Source organism: Gadus macrocephalus, chromosome 21 (genome assembly GCF_031168955.1).
Source record: "Gadus macrocephalus chromosome 21, ASM3116895v1".
In the NCBI taxonomy this organism is placed as follows: Eukaryota; Metazoa; Chordata; class Actinopteri; order Gadiformes; family Gadidae; genus Gadus; species Gadus macrocephalus.
The window spans coordinates 18,881,586-18,901,420 of NC_082402.1; the positions used below are offsets into that span (position 1 = coordinate 18,881,586).

Here is a 19,835-nt window from a genome sequence, read left to right on the forward strand (position 1 = left end):
TTTGGGCTACACAAGAAATGTGGACAATTTTGAAACATTGATTTTGCTGAATATGCCCGGTTAGCTCAGTCGGTAGAGCATGAGACTCTTAATCTCAGGGTCGTGGGTTCGAGCCCCACATTGGGCTAAAATCACTTTGGTAATCTGTGAAGATGTTTGCGAGCTATTTGTAAACATAGTCTGGCAAAGGAAAGCCATACTCTTAAGGAGAACATGTGATACATAAATGTAGATTTTATTGTCTTGGACAGTTAATATTGAAAAATGGCAGGGCATTGTAGATTATAAAACCCGGTTAACTCAGTCTTCAGAGCATCTCAGGGTCGTCCACTCGTCATAGCAATGTGTCTTTCACTCATGGTTGTCCAGGAACAAGCATAAAGCAAAGTACCCAGGGGCTTACACAGATTTCTTTTACCTCTTGCCATTACATAAATGTGTTTTCGACGTAATTTCAAGCCTGTTGGAGACAGGCAAGAATGGTTATGGATTGCTAGTTTCAATTCACCCTGGCAGGGAATAGGGTTAAGTTTTCAACCAGCTATAATAACATCTCAATTGTTCTTCACAGACTATGATATTTGCTCTGCGAAAGAAAAACTGGCGGCTGCCAAAGATTGTCATAGGTTTTTATGGTTTGGGCTACACAAGACATGACGAAATCTTGAAACATTGTATTTGCTGAAAATGCCCGGTTAGCTCAGTCGGTAGAGCATGAGACTCTTAATCTCAGGGTCGTGGGTTCGAGCCCCACATTGGGCTAAAAACACTTTGGTAATCTGTGAAGATGTTTGCGAGCTATTTGTAAAGATAGTCTCTGGCAAAGGAAAGCCATACTCTTAAGGAGAACATGTGATACATAAATGTGGATTTTATTGTCTTGGCCAGTTAATATTGAAAAATGGCAGGGCATTGTAGATTATAAAACCCGGTAAACTCAGTCTTCAGAGCATCTCAGGGTCGTCCACTCGTCATAGCAATCTGTCTTTCACTCATGGTTGTCCAGGAACAAGCATAAAGCAAAGTACCCAGGGGCTTACACAGATTTCTTTTACCTCTTGCCATTACATAAATGTGTTTTCGACGTAATTTCAAGCCTGTTGGAGACAGGCAAGAATTGTTATGGATTGCTAGTTTCAATTCACCCTGGCAGGGAATAGGGTTAAGTTTTCAACCAGCTATAATAACATCTCAATTGTTCTTCACAGACTATGATATTTGCTCTGCGAAAGAAAAACTGGCGGCTGCCAAAGATTGTCATAGGTTTTTATGGTTTGGGCTACACAAGACATGACGAAATCTTGAAACATTGAATTTGCTCTAAATGCCCGGTTAGCTCAGTCGGTAGAGCATGAGACTCTTAATCTCAGGGTCGTGGGTTCGAGCCCCACATTGGGCTAAAAACACTTTGGTAATCTGTGAAGATGATTGTAGACATAGATTGGAAACATAGTCTCTGGCAAAGGAGAGCCAAACTCATAAGGAGAACATGTGATACATAAATGTTGATTTTATTGTCTTGGCCAGTTAATATTGAAAAATGGCAGGGCATTGTAGATTATAAAACCCGGTAAACTCAGTCTTCAGAGCATCTCAGGGTCGTCCACTAGTCATAGCAATCTGTCTTTCACTCATGGTTGTCCAGGAACAAGCATAAAGCAAAGTACCCAGGGGCTTACACAGATTTCTTTTACCTCTTGCCATTACATAAATGTGTTTTAGACATAATTTCAAGCCTGTTGGAGACAGGCAAGAATTGTTATGAATGATTGATTTCTTAAGCGGTTATTAAAAGAATTGAAGTATTTGAGTTTTTTCCACCGCGGTGCTGTGGCTTAGTTGGTTAAAGTGCCTGTCTAGTAAACAGGAGATCCTGGGTTCAAATCCCAGCAGTACCTGTAATTCCGGTTCTTGTATTAACTAGTTTTTGCAAGTGGTTGTAAACTTGAAAGTATCTACCATCGAATTTCCTTCAATGTGAACAATATGTCAACTAGTCACAGCAATCTGTCTTTCATTCTTGGGAGGGCAGGGAAAAGCATAATGCAAAGTAGCCACTGTCTTGCAGAGCTTTCTTTCACCTCTTGCCATTGTATGAATGTGTTTTAGACATAATTTCAAGCCTGTTGGAGACAGGCAAGAATTGCAATGGATTGCAAGTTCAGAGTCATCCTGGTGGGGTATTTGGTTAACTTTTCAACCAACAATTATAACATCTCAGTTGTACTTCACAGACTTTGATATTTGCTCTGCAAAATAAAAACTGGCGGCTGCCAAAGATTGTCATAGGTTTTTATGGTTTGGGCTACACAAGAAATGTGGACAATTTTGAAACATTGATTTTGCTGAATATGCCCGGTTAGCTCAGTCGGTAGAGCATGAGACTCTTAATCTCAGGGTCGTGGGTTCGAGCCCCACATTGGGCTAAAATCACTTTGGTAATCTGTGAAGATGTTTGCGAGCTATTTGTAAACATAGTCTGGCAAAGGAAAGCCATACTCTTAAGGAGAACATGTGATACATAAATGTAGATTTTATTGTCTTGGACAGTTAATATTGAAAAATGGCAGGGCATTGTAGATTATAAAACCCGGTTAACTCAGTCTTCAGAGCATCTCAGGGTCGTCCACTCGTCATAGCAATGTGTCTTTCACTCATGGTTGTCCAGGAACAAGCATAAAGCAAAGTACCCAGGGGCTTACACAGATTTCTTTTACCTCTTGCCATTACATAAATGTGTTTTCAACGTAATTTCAAGCCTATTGGAGACAGGCAAGAATGGTTATGGATTGCTAGTTTCAATTCACCCTGGCAGGGAATAGGGTTAAGTTTTCAACCAGCTATAATAACATCTCAATTGTTCTTCACAGACTATGATATTTGCTCTGCGAAAGAAAAACTGGCGGCTGCCAAAGATTGTCATAGGTTTTTATGGTTTGGGCTACACAAGACATGACGAAATCTTGAAACATTGTATTTGCTGAAAATGCCCGGTTAGCTCAGTCGGTAGAGCATGAGACTCTTAATCTCAGGGTCGTGGGTTCGAGCCCCACATTGGGCTAAAAACACTTTGGTAATCTGTGAAGATGATTGTAGACATAGATTGGAAACATAGTCTCTGGCAAATGAGAGCCAAACTCTTAAGGAGAACATGTGATACATAAATATTGATCTTATTGTCTTGGCCAGTTAATATTGAAAAATGGCAGGGCATTGTAGATTATAAAACCCGGTAAACTCAGTCTTCAGAGCATCTCAGGGTCGTCCACTAGTCATAGCAATCTGTCTTTCACTCATGGTTGTCCAGGAACAAGCATAAAGCAAAGTACCCAGGGGCTTACACAGATTTCTTTTACCTCTTGCCATTACATAAATGTGTTTTAGACATAATTTCAAGCCTGTTGGAGACAGGCAAGAATGTTTATGGATTGCTAGTTTCAATTCACCCTGGCAGGGAATAGGGTTAAGTTTTCAACCAGCTATAATAACATCTCAATTGTTCTTCACAGACTATGATATTTGCTCTGCGAACGAAAAACTGGCGGCTGCCAAAGATTGTCATAGGTTTTTATGGTTTGGGCTACACAAGACATGACGAAATCTTGAAACATTGAATTTGCTGTAAATGCACGGTTAGCTCAGTCGGTAGAGCATGAGACTCTTAATCTCAGGGTCGTGGGTTCGAGCCCCACATTGGGCTAAAAACACTTTGGTAATCTGTGAAGATGATTGTAGACATAGATTGGAAACATAGTCTCTGGCAAAGGAGAGCCAAACTCATAAGGAGAACATGTGATACATAAATGTTGATTTTATTGTCTTGGCCAGTTAATATTGAAAAATGGCAGGGCATTGTAGATTATAAAACCCGGTAAACTCAGTCTTCAGAGCATCTCAGGGTCGTCCACTAGTCATAGCAATCTGTCTTTCACTCATGGTTGTCCAGGAACAAGCATAAAGCAAAGTACCCAGGGGCTTACACAGATTTCTTTTACCTCTTGCCATTACATAAATGTGTTTTAGACATAATTTCAAGCCTGTTGGAGACAGGCAAGAATTGTTATGAATGATTGATTTCTTAAGCGGTTATTAAAAGAATTGAAGTATTTGAGTTTTTTCCACCGCGGTGCTGTGGCTTAGTTGGTTAAAGTGCCTGTCTAGTAAACAGGAGATCCTGGGTTCAAATCCCAGCAGTACCTGTAATTCCGGTTCTTGTATTAACTAGTTTTTGCAAGTGGTTGTAAACTTGAAAGTATCTACCATCGAATTTCCTTCAATGTGAACAATATGTCAACTAGTCACAGCAATCTGTCTTTCATTCTTGGGAGGGCAGGGAAAAGCATAATGCAAAGTAGCCACTGTCTTGCAGAGCTTTCTTTCACCTCTTGCCATTGTATGAATGTGTTTTAGACATAATTTCAAGCCTGTTGGAGACAGGCAAGAATTGCAATGGATTGCAAGTTCAGAGTCATCCTGGTGGGGTATTTGGTTAACTTTTCAACCAACAATTATAACATCTCAGTTGTACTTCACAGACTTTGATATTTGCTCTGCAAAATAAAAACTGGCGGCTGCCAAAGACTGTCATAGGTTTTTATGGTTTGGGCTACACAAGAAATGTGGACAATTTTGAAACATTGATTTTGCTGAATATGCCCGGTTAGCTCAGTCGGTAGAGCATGAGACTCTTAATCTCAGGGTCGTGGGTTCGAGCCCCACATTGGGCTAAAATCACTTTGGTAATCTGTGAAGATGTTTGCGAGCTATTTGTAAACATAGTCTGGCAAAGGAAAGCCATACTCTTAAGGAGAACATGTGATACATAAATGTAGATTTTATTGTCTTGGACAGTTAATATTGAAAAATGGCAGGGCATTGTAGATTATAAAACCCGGTTAACTCAGTCTTCAGAGCATCTCAGGGTCGTCCACTCGTCATAGCAATGTGTCTTTCACTCATGGTTGTCCAGGAACAAGCATAAAGCAAAGTACCCAGGGGCTTACACAGATTTCTTTTACCTCTTGCCATTACATAAATGTGTTTTCGACGTAATTTCAAGCCTGTTGGAGACAGGCAAGAATGGTTATGGATTGCTAGTTTCAATTCACCCTGGCAGGGAATAGGGTTAAGTTTTCAACCAGCTATAATAACATCTCAATTGTTCTTCACAGACTATGATATTTGCTCTGCGAAAGAAAAACTGGCGGCTGCCAAAGATTGTCATAGGTTTTTATGGTTTGGGCTACACAAGACATGACGAAATCTTGAAACATTGTATTTGCTGTAAATGCCCGGTTAGCTCAGTCGGTAGAGCATGAGACTCTTAATCTCAGGGTCGTGGGTTCGAGCCCCACATTGGGCTAAAATCACTTTGGTAATCTGTGAAGATGTTTGCGAGCTATTTGTAAACATAGTCTCTGGCAAAGGAAAGCCATACTCTTAAGGAGAACATGTGATACATAAATGTAGATTTTATTGTCTTGGCCAGTTAATATTGAAAAATGGCAGGGCATTGTAGATTATAAAACCCGGTTAACTCAGTCTTCAGAGCATCTCAGGGTCGTCCACTCGTCATAGCAATGTGTCTTTCACTCATGGTTGTCCAGGAACAAGCATAAAGCAAAGTACCCAGGGGCTTACACAGATTTCTTTTACCTCTTGCCATTACATAAATGTGTTTTCGACGTAATTTCAAGCCTATTGGAGACAGGCAAGAATGGTTATGGATTGCTAGTTTCAATTCACCCTGGCAGGGAATAGGGTTAAGTTTTCAACCAGCTATAATAACATCTCAATTGTTCTTCACAGACTATGATATTTGCTCTGCGAAAGAAAAACTGGCGGCTGCCAAAGATTGTCATAGGTTTTTATGGTTTGGGCTACACAAGACATGACGAAATCTTGAAACATTGTATTTGCTGTAAATGCCCGGTTAGCTCAGTCGGTAGAGCATGAGACTCTTAATCTCAGGGTCGTGGGTTCGAGCCCCACATTGGGCTAAAATCACTTTGGTAATCTGTGAAGATGTTTGCGAGCTATTTGTAAACATAGTCTCTGGCAAAGGAAAGCCATACTCTTAAGGAGAACATGTGATACATAAATGTAGATTTTATTGTCTTGGCCAGTTAATATTGAAAAATGGCAGGGCATTGTAGATTATAAAACCCGGTTAACTCAGTCTTCAGAGCATCTCAGGGTCGTCCACTCGTCATAGCAATGTGTCTTTCACTCATGGTTGTCCAGGAACAAGCATAAAGCAAAGTACCCAGGGGCTTACACAGATTTCTTTTACCTCTTGCCATTACATAAATGTGTTTTCGACGTAATTTCAAGCCTATTGGAGACAGGCAAGAATGGTTATGGATTGCTAGTTTCAATTCACCCTGGCAGGGAATAGGGTTAAGTTTTCAACCAGCTATAATAACATCTCAATTGTTCTTCACAGACTATGATATTTGCTCTGCGAAAGAAAAACTGGCGGCTGCCAAAGATTGTCATAGGTTTTTATGGTTTGGGCTACACAAGACATGACGAAATCTTGAAACATTGAATTTGCTGTAAATGCCCGGTTAGCTCAGTCGGTAGAGCATGAGACTCTTAATCTCAGGGTCGTGGGTTCGAGCCCCACATTGGGCTAAAAACACTTTGGTAATCTGTGAAGATGTTTGCGAGCTATTTGTAAACATAGTCTCTGGCAAAGGAAAGCCATACTCTTAAGGAGAACATGTGATACATAAATGTAGATTTTATTGTCTTGGCCAGTTAATATTGAAAAATGGCAGGGCATTGTAGATTATAAAACCCGGTTAACTCAGTCTTCAGAGCATCTCAGGGTCGTCCACTCGTCATAGCAATGTGTCTTTCACTCATGGTTGTCCAGGAACAAGCATAAAGCAAAGTACCCAGGGGCTTACACAGATTTCTTTTACCTCTTGCCATTACATAAATGTGTTTTCGACGTAATTTCAAGCCTATTGGAGACAGGCAAGAATGGTTATGGATTGCTAGTTTCAATTCACCCTGGCAGGGAATAGGGTTAAGTTTTCAACCAGCTATAATAACATCTCAATTGTTCTTCACAGACTATGATATTTGCTCTGCGAAAGAAAAACTGGCGGCTGCCAAAGATCGTCATAGGTTTTTATGGTTTGGGCTACACAAGACATGACGAAATCTTGAAACATTGAATTTGCTGTAAATGCCCGGTTAGCTCAGTCGGTAGAGCATGAGACTCTTAATCTCAGGGTCGTGGGTTCGAGCCCCACATTGGGCTAAAAACACTTTGGTAATCTGTGAAGATGATTGTAGACATAGATTGGAAACATAGTCTCTGGCAAAGGAGAGCCAAACTCTTAAGGAGAACATGTGATACATAAATGTTGATTTTATTGTCTTGGCCAGTTAATATTGAAAAATGGCAGGGCATTGTAGATTATAAAACCCGGTAAACTCAGTCTTCAGAGCATCTCAGGGTCGTCCACTAGTCATAGCAATCTGTCTTTCACTCATGGTTGTCCAGGAACAAGCATAAAGCAAAGTACCCAGGGGCTTACACAGATTTCTTTTACCTCTTGCCATTACATAAATGTGTTTTAGACATAATTTCAAGCCTGTTGGAGACAGGCAAGAATTGTTATGAATGATTGATTTCTTAAGCGGTTATTAAAAGAATTGAAGTATTTGAGTTTTTTCCAACGCGGTGCTGTGGCTTAGTTGGTTAAAGTGCCTGTCTAGTAAACAGGAGATCCTGGGTTCAAATCCCAGCAGTACCTGTAATTCTGGTTCTTGCATTAACTAGTTTTTGCTAGTGGTTGTAAACTTGAAAGTATCTACCATCGAATTTCCTTCAATGTGAACAATATGTCAACTAGTCACAGCAATCTGTCTTTCATTCTTGGGAGGGCAGGGAAAAGCATAATGCAAAGTAGCCACTGTCTTGCAGAGCTTTCTTTCACCTCTTGCCATTGTATGAATGTGTTTTAGACATAATTTCAAGCCTGTTGGAGACAGGCAAGAATTGCAATGGATTGCAAGTTCAGAGTCATCCTGGTGGGGTATTTGGTTAACTTTTCAACCAACAATTATAACATCTCAGTTGTACTTCACAGACTTTGATATTTGCTCTGCAAAATAAAAACTGGCGGCTGCCAAAGATTGTCATAGGTTTTTATGGTTTGGGCTACACAAGAAATGTGGACAATTTTGAAACATTGATTTTGCTGAATATGCCCGGTTAGCTCAGTCGGTAGAGCATGAGACTCTTAATCTCAGGGTCGTGGGTTCGAGCCCCACATTGGGCTATAATCACTTTGGTAATCTGTGAAGATGTTTGCGAGCTATTTGTAAACATAGTCTCTGGCAAAGGAAAGCCATACTCTTAAGGAGAACATGTGATGCATAAATGTAGATTTTATTGTCTTGGCCAGTTAATATTGAAAAATGGCAGGGCATTGTAGATTATAAAACCCGGTTAACTCAGTCTTCAGAGCATCTCAGGGTCGTCCACTCGTCATAGCAATGTGTCTTTCACTCATGGTTGTCCAGGAACAAGCATAAAGCAAAGTACCCAGGGGCTTACACAGATTTCTTTTACCTCTTGCCATTACATAAATGTGTTTTCGACGTAATTTCAAGCCTGTTGGAGACAGGCAAGAATGGTTATGTATTGCTAGTTTCAATTCACCCTGGCAGGGAATAGGGTTAAGTTTTCAACCAGCTATAATAACATCTCAATTGTTCTTCACAGACTATGATATTTGCTCTGCGAAAGAAAAACTGGCGGCTGCCAAAGATTGTCATAGGTTTTTATGGTTTGGGCTACACAAGACATGACGAAATCTTGAAACATTGAATTTGCTGTAAATGCCCGGTTGGCGCTACCTAAATCCGATCCGTCTGTTTCTAGATTCTGGAACGTCCAATCAAATCATCGGATTTCCAATATCTTTTCACCAGAATGACCAATCACACGTTCCACTGTCCATTTCTCTCCCTTATCTTTTCACCAGAATGACCAATCACACGTTCCACCGTCCATTTCTCTCCCTGCGCTAAGCCAATCACGGACAGGCTAGCGACGCTCCGAATGCGGAATGTATTTAAACTGTAGAACAACGCATTCCTGAAAACGACTCTGTAAGGTATGGGTTTGAATTACATTAAAACACATTTAACACATTTAACACATCCAATCGCGGAAATGATCCACCTTATAAATTCGGACAGGTCATGCTCTGGAAAAGGTAGCGGTATTAACGGTAGTAAGTACGCTCTTCTGAAAACTAGTCTGCAATGTAACTGTTTGCAATTTACATTACAACAAATGCTTTACATTTAAGAACCAATAAATCGCGGAAATGATCGACGTTATAAATTCGTTCTACTGAATATAGGGTATTACTTTATCCAAAAGTCTGACCGTGCGGATTGTCTTACCTTGTCCGGACATGTCACTACTTTTCCTTGTCATTTCACTGACTTTGGTTAATTTACGAGCATGTTAGCATCGGTTTAACTTTACTAACTTGGGTCAACTTCCTGTTAATTTATTGCATCAGCCTCAGTAGGAACTAGTAGTACGATTACGGTGAACGACCATTTTAATTCACCTGTACGGTAAACAACCATTTTAAATTACATGGGGATATCCTAGGGATTATTTTGTATGTATCATATGATTCATGAAGTGTAAAGGTAGGTAAAGGTAACGGTCCCATGCCAAATATGATGAGTCCTAGTTTGTACACACACACACATATATATATATATATATATATATATATATATAGCATATGTCTTTGACAATGTATGGTAACTTGGCCATTCTTCCCCTTGTCTTCAGATGTCTACTAAGAAGCATCGAGCCATGGGGTCTGAGGAGTGGGTGAGCCGCCTGAAGGCATTTGCCTCTTCTGGCACTTGGCCCTCCAGTGCAGGGAACAGGCCATCGCCAAAACAGGCCAAGTGGCACAACCTCTACCAGCAGGTAAACTTTGCCCCAACAGTAAACCAAAACTCCAAAGTGAACCAATTGTGTCTAAGTAAATCATTATTTTCAATTAATTACAGATTGAGTAGTGTCCCACGATGCTGCGTGGGCAGACCTCTATCTTAAGGGTAGCGCAGACATGTACCTGTGGCTTTCACCCCCAGCAGGTAATATTGAGAGCCTGGTGAAATAAATGCATTTTGTAGGCTTACAACTTGTGATGTGGACAAAATCCCATTAGTACTAATGCTTGTTTAATGGTTTTATTTTTTCTGTCTGTCAGTCTGTGAGAAGCCCTGCAGCTACCTCTGCCTCCACTTCTGCTGCGCCTGCACGGAGCCCTGGGAGGCCTGCATTGACGCTGGCGATGGTGAATATTTCCATCACATTAAATACCATGTCATTCACCTGGTTAGCCATGATCAACTCATCTCAGATCTGTGTGTTTACATAACTTTCATGCGTATCACTGGTGTGCATAATGTCATTTTTAACACCATTTTATTAAGACAACTTGGTTGATTTTCAGTTTGAGAACTCGGTTCGGTGGGACTTTGTCTGCTGCAGCCAAGCCGAATGTCAATGTGGCTAGGAGGCCTGTTGAGGTAAATGATGTACCTATAGCTGTGCCTGATGCCTACGAACACAGCCATACAGCCAACACTATCCTTGTTTTGTAATTGTACTTCATCGGCTCCGTTTCCCCCTCTTCCCAGCGTCCCTCCAGCCCTGCCACTGTTCCGTCTGGGAGAAGCACTCCTTCCGCAACCCCACCTCGAGTGACGCCCCCTTCCAGTCCCAGCTTCTACAGGCCTGTCTCCCCTTTCTCTCTGCCTCCATCCAGCCCTGTCATGTCGGCGGTGAGGACCAGCTCTTCCCCTCTGGTTAGTGCAACAGTAATAACCTCTATACAGGTCTTACATACTGTAGCGTGTAGCGGATAGATGATTTATAACTTTTTCATTTTCTTTATGTAGGTTGTATCAGATATGAGTCTGTTGGGAAAAACGGTCTGTCTAGCTACTGGACCAGATAAAATGAGACGGAGAGGTAATAAAGTCTATCGGCACGAGGACCTTGGATTTATTAAGTAAAGTGGCAACGGTTATACAGAGTCATAAAGCGTGAGAAATCGAATATGTCTAAGTCCCTAATCAGCGCTGATGGTTCGTCTGGAGCTTCGCCTCCGTGGAAGGTCTGCTTCAGAAGAAGATGAAGAGTCCCTGTGTGATGCAGTCTTATGCTGTATCCTCCTCTCGATGAGGTGTGTGCGTTTGAGGTGTGTGCGGTTCTGTGTGTTTTGGCTCCCAGGCCCTGAGAGAGCTTTGTAACGGGGAGAGTTCCTCGTGTCTCTGGTGTGATAAATTAAAACGGGGGAGTGCCCCCCCGAAGTGTCTCGTGTGTGATAATTTAATGTGGCTCTCAGGCCCCTAGTATGGGCAGAGGTATCTCTTGGTTCCTCCTAACGGGGAAGAGCTCTCAAAATGTCTCCTGTGTGATAAATTAATGTGGCTCTCCCGTTCTGGAGATGATACTGGTGCATTGTCTGAGTGTCCACCATCTGCCTGCCTGGGAGATGGGGCCTTCAGCTCCGGCCTTGACCTGACTATATATTATCATGTTTGTGTTGTTGGGTTAGAGCAAGAGTTGACTATATTATAATGTGTCCATGTGATGTGCTCATCAGGTTATTTTTCCCAACATATCCCCCTCAAGTCGTCGCAAGACGACTTTTACTCCTTAGGGGTACGAGGGATAGGACTCCAGCGCGGGACTACCATTATAACACCATTAGAAATAACAGAAAGAAGGCAAAATGATCATAAAAACAAACAACCATGAGCATGGGACTAAAACAACTCGCTGGACCGGGCGTATGGGGAACCACGTGGGAGAAACGCTACCCATGCTTCAGACATGGGTATGCCATACACACCCCACCTAGGGGGTGGCATCCACCCCGGCCTTACATCGCGAGCAGACAATACCAACAATACTGGCAGCAGATGATACACAACAAAACCAACACCAAACCATAACAACAACAACAAAATGCAACAACAAAACTAACAGTAAACAATAACGATATAAACAAAAATGCAACAATCACACAAAACACCACACAATAACAATCACAGAAAAGAAATGCAACCCTGAAACGTGTCCCTAAATAATAATAATAATATCAGAAAGATATGAGGTACACAACGAATGGCAATCCCCCTCAACCCATCCCTAGATGACCACACACTAAGGATGTGAGGAGGAGTTAGCTGGTCGTGTAACAATAAGCAATCACACGCATGGGGTATTCGGGGTAGGCCCGGGGCACGGGAACAACTGAAACCACGGAATAGTCCTGAGCGTCATCACGGGCAGGTGGTCGCAAGGCGCCACCTGAGCATTAGACCCTTTTATTCAACTGCGCTCAGGACCTCATCTGATAAACGGGCAATCAAGGCCCCTGGAATCTCGCCCGTGTGTATCCCCGAGCTTCATCTTGTTCTCCAGCCGGATCAGGTCGGGCCCCTCTGGCGGTCCCTCGTCCAAACTCTCCGGTGTATACTCGATCCCCAGGTAAGCTTGGATGGCACCTGCTGCACCTGTAGCGCCCATCGCTCATTGGGCTCTCCATCCATCCTGTGAAGGGGTCATTAATGCCGGAGCTCTCTGCCAATTCTAATCTGAGGGACTGTAACCCTGCCAGCACCCTGGCCACCGACCCATCCGGTGCGAAATCTGATTGCACCATCCTTGGGTGGTTTGAGTGTTTTCTGAATAAACGCTGCCCTATTGCCTGAGCTAATTTGTGACGGAATTCCAAACCTTGGCATGACTTCTCTAGTCAGAACCTTGATTACCGTAACCACATTTTGGTCATCTGTTGAACACTGTGTTTTCAAATATTTCACACTCATTTAGCTGGATGTCAATCATTGTTTGCAAGTATGGTGAAGAAAAACCTTGTTTTCTAATTATTATTATTATTATTATTATTATTATTATTATTATATATTTTTTTAAATTCTCACATTTTTTTTTAAATTCTCCTCAATACCTCCCCCCTTGGGCAATGGTCAAAACCATGCACATTAAATGATAAGCAAATCTAAGAACGCCGTTGGTGCAACCAACGTCGAAACGTCTAACCTTAACCATCAGCAAACTAAAACCAATCTTTTGGGAAGGGAAATCGAAACCAGTATGTCCAAAACCAAAGCCCAATATGGGTGGGTTTACCATCAGCCGCCGGAGACCACGCTGTTCCAAAGTCATGCACTAAACCGAAAAACGTACATGCGTTAGTGGCCTTCTATACCACAAAGGTAAAATAAAATAAAACGCGACATGCCCCGTTCCAAGACCACCTCTGCTGCCAGAGCTGACATATCTGACTCCTGTTCCTCCTCCACCCTACACCCCAGACGGGACTTCCCATGATTGTTGCAGCTCGTCACTTCATGATCAAGTGAGCCAGTGCCCACAGCGACTCTGCCAAGTAATCGTGACTGTGCCTGCCTTAGGTCGTCCCGGGTGTCAAGGTGGGATCTTACCCGTCGTTGGCTAACCAGCCTTCCATACTGGCTCGCTGCAGGATGCCATACTTGGGATACAATCAATCCCCACCTATATGGTGGTATAGATCGCAAAGTGGAGGGATGGAGACAGAGTCTTCAGCCCCATCTGCCCTATGCAGCCAAGTGTGTGTGCGTAATGAATACACCTCAGGGAAACTATAAAACAAAAAGTCATTTATCAGAGTTACAATTATTAAAGTGTTGCAGCAGCAGTAGTGGCATTTGAAAGGTAAACCCACTACTTCCGAATCCAAATTGACAACATAGCATGTAGGACCCCTTCCCAGCAGATGTGGCTTCAATCCACCTGTCATCCTTGACCAAAGAGATACACCCCATATTTTAATAGGTGTAGTCCTACTTGTACAGTTTAACAAGATTACTTTATTTTATTTTATTATTATTCTCCTTCTTTATCATATCCATATTTATTCAATTATTCTTTCCTGTGTGAAAATAATATGAATCACTTAGTTAATAGCAACACCTTCTTTAGTCCAATTGCATTATCATCACTGTTGTCCTATTAAAGTATCAACGTTATTGTCCTTATAACCTCCTCATGAACTTTGATGTTCTTCATCCTGAATGGTAACTGTGTCAGGATGTTCATCATCCTGAATAAAAAAAACAAAACTAAAACTAAACTTAAAGAAAAACAAATTAGCCATAATGTGAATATCCGCTGCGTGTCTCCCTGTGACTCTCTCCCTCCTTCGGGAGAACACGCTCTCTCTCCCTCCTCAGTACGGGGTGCTGTTTGGTGCAAGACAACAGATAAGGGTGGAATGTGGCTTCTCTCTCTCTCTGCGTGTCTCCCTCCCACGTTGGGTGCGGCCATAACGCCTTGAAAGCGAGTGTGCTCTGGGGGCTGGGTGTGAGAGAAACCATGGGTAGTTCCTTTTCTCGGCCAGCAGAGGGGTTGTTCAGGTGAAACCTATGGACAGAGACTACAAGGAACTTCAAACATGGCAGACAGGGAACTACAAATTTATCAAAGCCTGAAAACTCAACAGAGCTCTACCTGCATTCCTTGGATATGTGGTATTTTATGGCGTATGGCCACCACACGCTTTCAGTTGAACGCACTCTATTTCCTTTCGCTGTACTGTGTGTTAGTGTGTCTCTCTGTACTGCCTGAATGGTGTAGCTCGACAAATGGGGGGGGAAATGTGTTCTCTCTCTCTCACCCTTCCTCGCTCCCCTTAGGGTCAAGCAGCAGCTAGGACCGTTAACAGATAAGCCTGGAATGCAACATCCTCAACTCTCCATCATGGAACAAGGCCTAATAACTATCTCTCACACACAAAAAGATCCTTCTGTCCCTTCATTCACAAATAACTTTTCACTTTATTATATATAACTTAATACTGCTCCCCCTTTCCAAATTTCTATATACACAAAACTAGAAGCTGACCACCGAAATTGGTACAGGCCTCGTCAGGCCGAACCAAAACACCCTCACAGGTTCTAACTTCCATATGGTTTTAGGGAGGGGAACTACAACATGAGGTGGAGTAGAGGACTTCAAATATGGTGGACGGGGACCTCAAATGGGAGGACTACACATATGGGAAAGGGGATTACACTCTGGGCCTGAAAACCATACAGAGTCCCTTCTCGTGGTCCTGAAACAACCGTTCATTGTTAGAAAAACACGCACTCTATCGCTACCTCCAACTGTCTAGAGGGAAAATGGTCCCTCTCGATCGTCCTTCGACTTTAGCTCTCCTTGCTATCTCTCCTTGCTATCTCTCTCGCTCCCTCTCACACAAACACACACACACACACACACACACACCTAAACAGACCTTTCTCATTCTGTCTCCTCCAAACGCACACACAGAAACATCACCTCTTGCTTACACGTGCACAGAGACGCACACAGCCTTTCTCACTCTCTCACGCGCATACACCCACTGTCTCTCTGTGTGTCACTCGTGCCCTAGGCACCGTTTCCTCTGCAAAGGGACTCTAACCCTGATAAAGGACTCTAACCTTCTTACCACATAGAATTATTTAATACACAAACAAAGAAGGGGACTCTAACCCCCCCCCCGAGGGACTCTAACCCCCTTTAAGACATAGGTGGGGACTCTAACCCCCCCCCCCCGAGGGACTCTAACCCCCTTTAAGACATAGGTGGGGACTCTAACCCCCCCCCCCCGAGGGACTCTAACCCCCTTTAGACATAGGTGGGGACTCTAACCCCACCCGAGGAACTCTAACCCCCTTAAGACATAAGTGTATTTATTACACATCCATTACTTGGCCATCGGTAGTCTTGTATCACTATGCCCGATTCTTATAGGCCCTATGGTCTCGAGGGTATTCTTTCACCATGCAACGAGCCGATATTCGATGTGTCACGCGTTCAGGGTCAATCGGATTTAGGGGGAAATACTGGGATGCAGTCCTATTCGTCCCCACGAGATATCCCGTAGCGAACCGCTCTCACAGTCTCACCTCCTAATGTGATTCCTATATAACTATGCAGAGTTTGGATTTTATCAACAGGTTCTGCCTACCTTTTGTTGGGCGCATGCGAGGTGAGACTGCAGGAATCGGTCCGGTGCTCCGGGGTCCCGAGGTCATGCCGCTCTCCGTCTCTCGTTTCCCAGTTGCGGTTCAATTTCAGAAAAAATCACGTCGAGGGTCACCAAATTGTTGGGAAAAACGGTCTGTCTAGCTACTGGACCAGATAAAATGAGACGGAGAGGTAATAAAGTCTATCGGCACGAGGACCTTGGATTTATTAAGTAAAGTGGCAACGGTTATACAGAGTCATAAAGCGTGAGAAATCGAATATGTCTAAGTCCCTAATCAGCGCTGATGGTTCGTCTGGAGCTTCGCCTCCATGGAAGGTCTGCTTCAGAAGAAGATGAAGAGTCCCTGTGTGATGCAGTCTTATGCTGTATCCTCCTCTCGATGAGGTGTGTGCGTTTGAGGTGTGTGCGGTTCTGTGTGTTTTGGCTCCCAGGCCCTGAGAGAGCTTCGTAACGGGGAGAGTTCCTCGTGTCTCTGGTGTGATAAATTAAAACGGGGGAGTGCCCCCCCGAAGTGTCTCGTGTGTGATAATTTAATGTGGCTCTCAGGCCCCTAGTATGGGCAGAGGTATCTCTTGGTTCCTCCTAACGGGGAAGAGCTCTCAAAATGTCTCCTGTGTGATAAATTAATGTGGCTCTCCCGTTCTGGAGATGATACTGGTGCATTGTCTGAGTGTCCACCATCTGCCTGCCTGGGAGATGGGGCCTTCAGCTCCGGCCTTGACCTGACTATATATTATCATGTTTGTGTTATGTGTTCGTTGGGTTTAGAGCAAGAGTTGACTATATATTAATGTGCCTGCCATATGATGTGCTCATCAGGTTATTTTTCCCAACAAGTCCTGCTCCTCCAGGTCTCCTCCCTGCTCCTCCAGGTCTCCTCCCTGCTCCTCCAGGTCTCCTCCCTGCTCCTCCAGGTCCCCTCCCTGCTCCTCTTGGTCTCCCCGCAGCTCCTCCTGGTCCTCTCCTCTTACTGCTCCAGATCAGTTCTGGCTGCCGGTGGAAATGAGGAAGACCATTCCCCAGCAGGACCAGCGCTGGATTGCGTCCACGCTGTGGAGGAACCAGCGTCCGTGCCCGGACGTCCAGCTCTGGTATGAGCCACCGGATCCTGCCCTCATTTATAACCAGGTCCCGTCACCAGATCGCTTTTTTATGCACCGTCTCCTGGTGTGGATGCCCTACCACCTGTGGAAGGTGAGGCTGTCCTGCCCCAAGTGCAAGGGGCAGCTCACCGGGGCCGGCATCCACAAGAGGGCACGGAAGGTCCTGGACGTGGACAGGTACTACCTGATGGTGACGGAGACCCTCAGGTACAACTCCTCCGGTTGCGTTACCAACTACCTGTCCACGAGCCAGACCGTCCTGGACCAGCTGAGTTTGGCTCTCCGTGGGGAGTTCCGCCTCATCCTGACCCGCAAGTGAGTTCAGATCATGAAAGCAAATATCTTTTTTCAGTAATCAGTAATCCAGCAAATAGCAATATTTGATCAAACTAAACCCCATAGAATATCAATATTAGATCAAAAATATTTATAACATTCTGCCAATAGAAAACTCTTTGTCCAACCAAACAAAATAATTGGATACAATTATACCTGTCAACAAAGGTATGCGTGTGACATCCGTGTCATCCGGCTGCTACGGGAGAGGACCCTCGGCAACAGCTCCACACGCCTGGCCAAAACAGCAGCGGGAGAACCACAGCGAGGAGTGGCTGCAGCGTTCGGCCCGCTACATGGAGCTGGCCAATGACTTTGCCAGCAGGCCCAGTCTCTTCCCTGTGGTCTGTCAGAGCCCCCCCGAGCCTATCGCTGTCCCGACCAACAGGTGGCTCCTGACTGTGTACGGGAAGGACTTGATGAGCCGTATGGGTCACATCAAGGCCAGCATCACCTCCACCTTTTGGCTCCATTTTAAAAATGGATTCCACAAAGAAGGTAAAAAGGACATCAGTAACAATGCATCAACAATATATGAAATGTGTTTTCTCATAACACCATATCCCAGCTTGTGAGCCATTTGAGTTATAGTCACAAATGTGTCAATGTTTATTTGATGTGCATTTTTGCGTGTGTAAATGCCTATTTTATATGTTTAGTCCTAGATGTACTTTCGTGTATATATTTTGCTTCTGTTTTGTTCTTATTCTAATTTCTATTATTGTTTTGAAAGCACTCTGAATTAGTTTATTCTGTTTAATTCCAGACGACCAAAAAGCTGTCTGGAGCCGCCAAGGGGACGGCACTCTGGGTGTCCTCCGTCAGCAATGAGAAGGGGCGGGTCCTGATCAGCGTCCTGACAGCCCAGGAGGGACCTGGACTGGACCGGATGGTGTCAGGCCTCATCAGGCGCTACAGCGAGGCGGGCGTGGCTCCCCCTATACTCCTCTACGTGGACTGTGGCTGCTGCAAGGAGACGGGAGGGGAGAGCGAGCTGAAGGCCAGGTTCGGCGGCTGGCCAGACCTCGTCATCCGGCTGGACGTCTGGCACTTCCTTCGGCGGCTTGCGGCCGGATGCACGACCGACGCCCACGCCCTGTACCCCATTTTCATGGCCTCGCTCTCCGTCTGCCTGTTTGAGTGGGACTGTTACGGCCGTGAGCCGACCGCATTGTCTCCCCTCCCTCTGCATGCGCTACTCCTCCTGTTTTTCTGCAGAGCAGCTCAAGTGGGCGGGTCCTCCCGTCCCCGGAACCAACGAGAGAGCGACGGCGCCGTGGAGGCGTATAAAAGCTTGATCGCGTCTTGCAAGCGGAGGCAGACACCTGTAGAGAATCTAGGCGCGTAGTCGCATTCGTTGAGAGGTTACATTTGTGTTCCCAGATTTGGGCCAGGGTAAGAACACTGTACTGACGTTGTTCATTTGCACTCATTTAGGTTTGTCTCTGTTTAGCCACACTAGGTTTAGGGGGTGCTGATCATTTGTATTTCCGTTTTCCTTATGCTAGAGTAGCCAGTTAGGATTTGTTTTAGGACCGTTCTCATTTAGTTATTAGACAGGTAGCTCCGTTTTATTTGAAGGAGTTCTCTTTTGGTTATATTTGTTTCTTTGGTTTGACAGCACCTAGCGGCCCATTTCTGATGGTTGTTACTTTCTGTTCCTTTGTTGGGTTACAATAAATACCTTAATTACAATCCAATCCACCGGGTTGTGTGTGTTGCTTCCCTTTTTCCCCCTTGATCGAGTAGGGGTCGTAACATATGTGGGGGCTCGTCCGGGATCTTTTACCCGTTAAAGGGTTCCCGGGATTGTGTATCTGTTGTATCTCCCTTGGCGTAGTTGGTACGATTATTCGATTGTTGGTTGCGTGTATGGCGACGGGGTTTGATTTGCGTGGGTTTTTGGCCGACCCGTCTTATGAAAGCTTCAGTATTTGTAGGAAGGATGATCTTGTCCAAATCGCAGCCCATTTTAACTTGGGGCATTCCCGGCAGATCCTTAAGAGGGATCTTCAAGGGTTGGTACTTGCCGAGTTGCTGGAACGGGAGCTTGTCATGCTGCCGGTGCCGGCAGGGCCGACTGAGGACAGCCGCGAGAGCGTGCAAGGGGTACTGGCAGGGGAGCCACCAAAAACTCCCGTCACGATGCCCAGGTACGATCCTCTCTCGTCGGCGAGCACAGGCTCTGTACACGAGGCCAGACTGAAGGTCCGCCTCGCCCGCATCCGGTTCGAGGCCGAGGAAAGAGCTCAGAACCGAGAGGTTCAGCTCAAGCTGGACA

General features: G+C 44.4%; 1 protein-coding gene, 1 long non-coding RNA gene and 18 other non-coding genes across 21 annotated transcripts in view; 17 read left to right on the forward strand and 3 right to left on the reverse strand.

Annotated features, from left to right (window-relative positions):
* The window catches only part of ift172 (intraflagellar transport 172), a 516,193-nt gene that overhangs the window by 471,681 nt on the left and 24,677 nt on the right, over positions 1-19,835 (forward strand). The gene's annotated exons all lie outside the window — the stretch shown is intronic.
* trnak-cuu (transfer RNA lysine (anticodon CUU)) lies at positions 55-127 on the forward strand. The gene has a single exon. It is a non-coding gene; the product is annotated as a tRNA-Lys (tRNA).
* Positions 690-762, forward strand: trnak-cuu (transfer RNA lysine (anticodon CUU)). Its single transcript has one exon. It is a non-coding gene; the product is annotated as a tRNA-Lys (tRNA).
* On the forward strand, positions 1,327-1,399 carry trnak-cuu (transfer RNA lysine (anticodon CUU)). The gene has a single exon. It is a non-coding gene; the product is annotated as a tRNA-Lys (tRNA).
* On the forward strand, positions 1,825-1,898 carry trnat-agu (transfer RNA threonine (anticodon AGU)). The gene has a single exon. It is a non-coding gene; the product is annotated as a tRNA-Thr (tRNA).
* Positions 2,123-2,261, reverse strand: LOC132450488 (U4 spliceosomal RNA). Its single transcript, XR_009523869.1, has one exon. It is a non-coding gene; the product is annotated as a U4 spliceosomal RNA (small nuclear RNA).
* On the forward strand, positions 2,354-2,426 carry trnak-cuu (transfer RNA lysine (anticodon CUU)). Its single transcript has one exon. It is a non-coding gene; the product is annotated as a tRNA-Lys (tRNA).
* On the forward strand, positions 2,989-3,061 carry trnak-cuu (transfer RNA lysine (anticodon CUU)). Its single transcript has one exon. It is a non-coding gene; the product is annotated as a tRNA-Lys (tRNA).
* On the forward strand, positions 3,628-3,700 carry trnak-cuu (transfer RNA lysine (anticodon CUU)). Its single transcript has one exon. It is a non-coding gene; the product is annotated as a tRNA-Lys (tRNA).
* trnat-agu (transfer RNA threonine (anticodon AGU)) lies at positions 4,126-4,199 on the forward strand. Its single transcript has one exon. It is a non-coding gene; the product is annotated as a tRNA-Thr (tRNA).
* On the reverse strand, positions 4,424-4,562 carry LOC132450489 (U4 spliceosomal RNA). The gene has a single exon (XR_009523870.1). It is a non-coding gene; the product is annotated as a U4 spliceosomal RNA (small nuclear RNA).
* On the forward strand, positions 4,655-4,727 carry trnak-cuu (transfer RNA lysine (anticodon CUU)). Its single transcript has one exon. It is a non-coding gene; the product is annotated as a tRNA-Lys (tRNA).
* trnak-cuu (transfer RNA lysine (anticodon CUU)) lies at positions 5,290-5,362 on the forward strand. Its single transcript has one exon. It is a non-coding gene; the product is annotated as a tRNA-Lys (tRNA).
* On the forward strand, positions 5,927-5,999 carry trnak-cuu (transfer RNA lysine (anticodon CUU)). The gene has a single exon. It is a non-coding gene; the product is annotated as a tRNA-Lys (tRNA).
* trnak-cuu (transfer RNA lysine (anticodon CUU)) lies at positions 6,564-6,636 on the forward strand. Its single transcript has one exon. It is a non-coding gene; the product is annotated as a tRNA-Lys (tRNA).
* trnak-cuu (transfer RNA lysine (anticodon CUU)) lies at positions 7,201-7,273 on the forward strand. Its single transcript has one exon. It is a non-coding gene; the product is annotated as a tRNA-Lys (tRNA).
* On the forward strand, positions 7,699-7,772 carry trnat-agu (transfer RNA threonine (anticodon AGU)). Its single transcript has one exon. It is a non-coding gene; the product is annotated as a tRNA-Thr (tRNA).
* Positions 7,997-8,135, reverse strand: LOC132450490 (U4 spliceosomal RNA). Its single transcript, XR_009523871.1, has one exon. It is a non-coding gene; the product is annotated as a U4 spliceosomal RNA (small nuclear RNA).
* On the forward strand, positions 8,228-8,300 carry trnak-cuu (transfer RNA lysine (anticodon CUU)). Its single transcript has one exon. It is a non-coding gene; the product is annotated as a tRNA-Lys (tRNA).
* LOC132450191 (uncharacterized) lies at positions 9,128-10,417 on the forward strand. 2 transcript variants are annotated; one of them, XR_009523811.1, is made up of 4 exons: positions 9,128-9,260; positions 9,842-9,985; positions 10,069-10,155; positions 10,283-10,417. It is a non-coding gene; the product is annotated as an uncharacterized LOC132450191 (long non-coding RNA). The 2 variants fall into 2 exon arrangements; XR_009523812.1 differs by lacking the exon at positions 9,128-9,260 and having other exon boundaries at positions 9,749-9,985.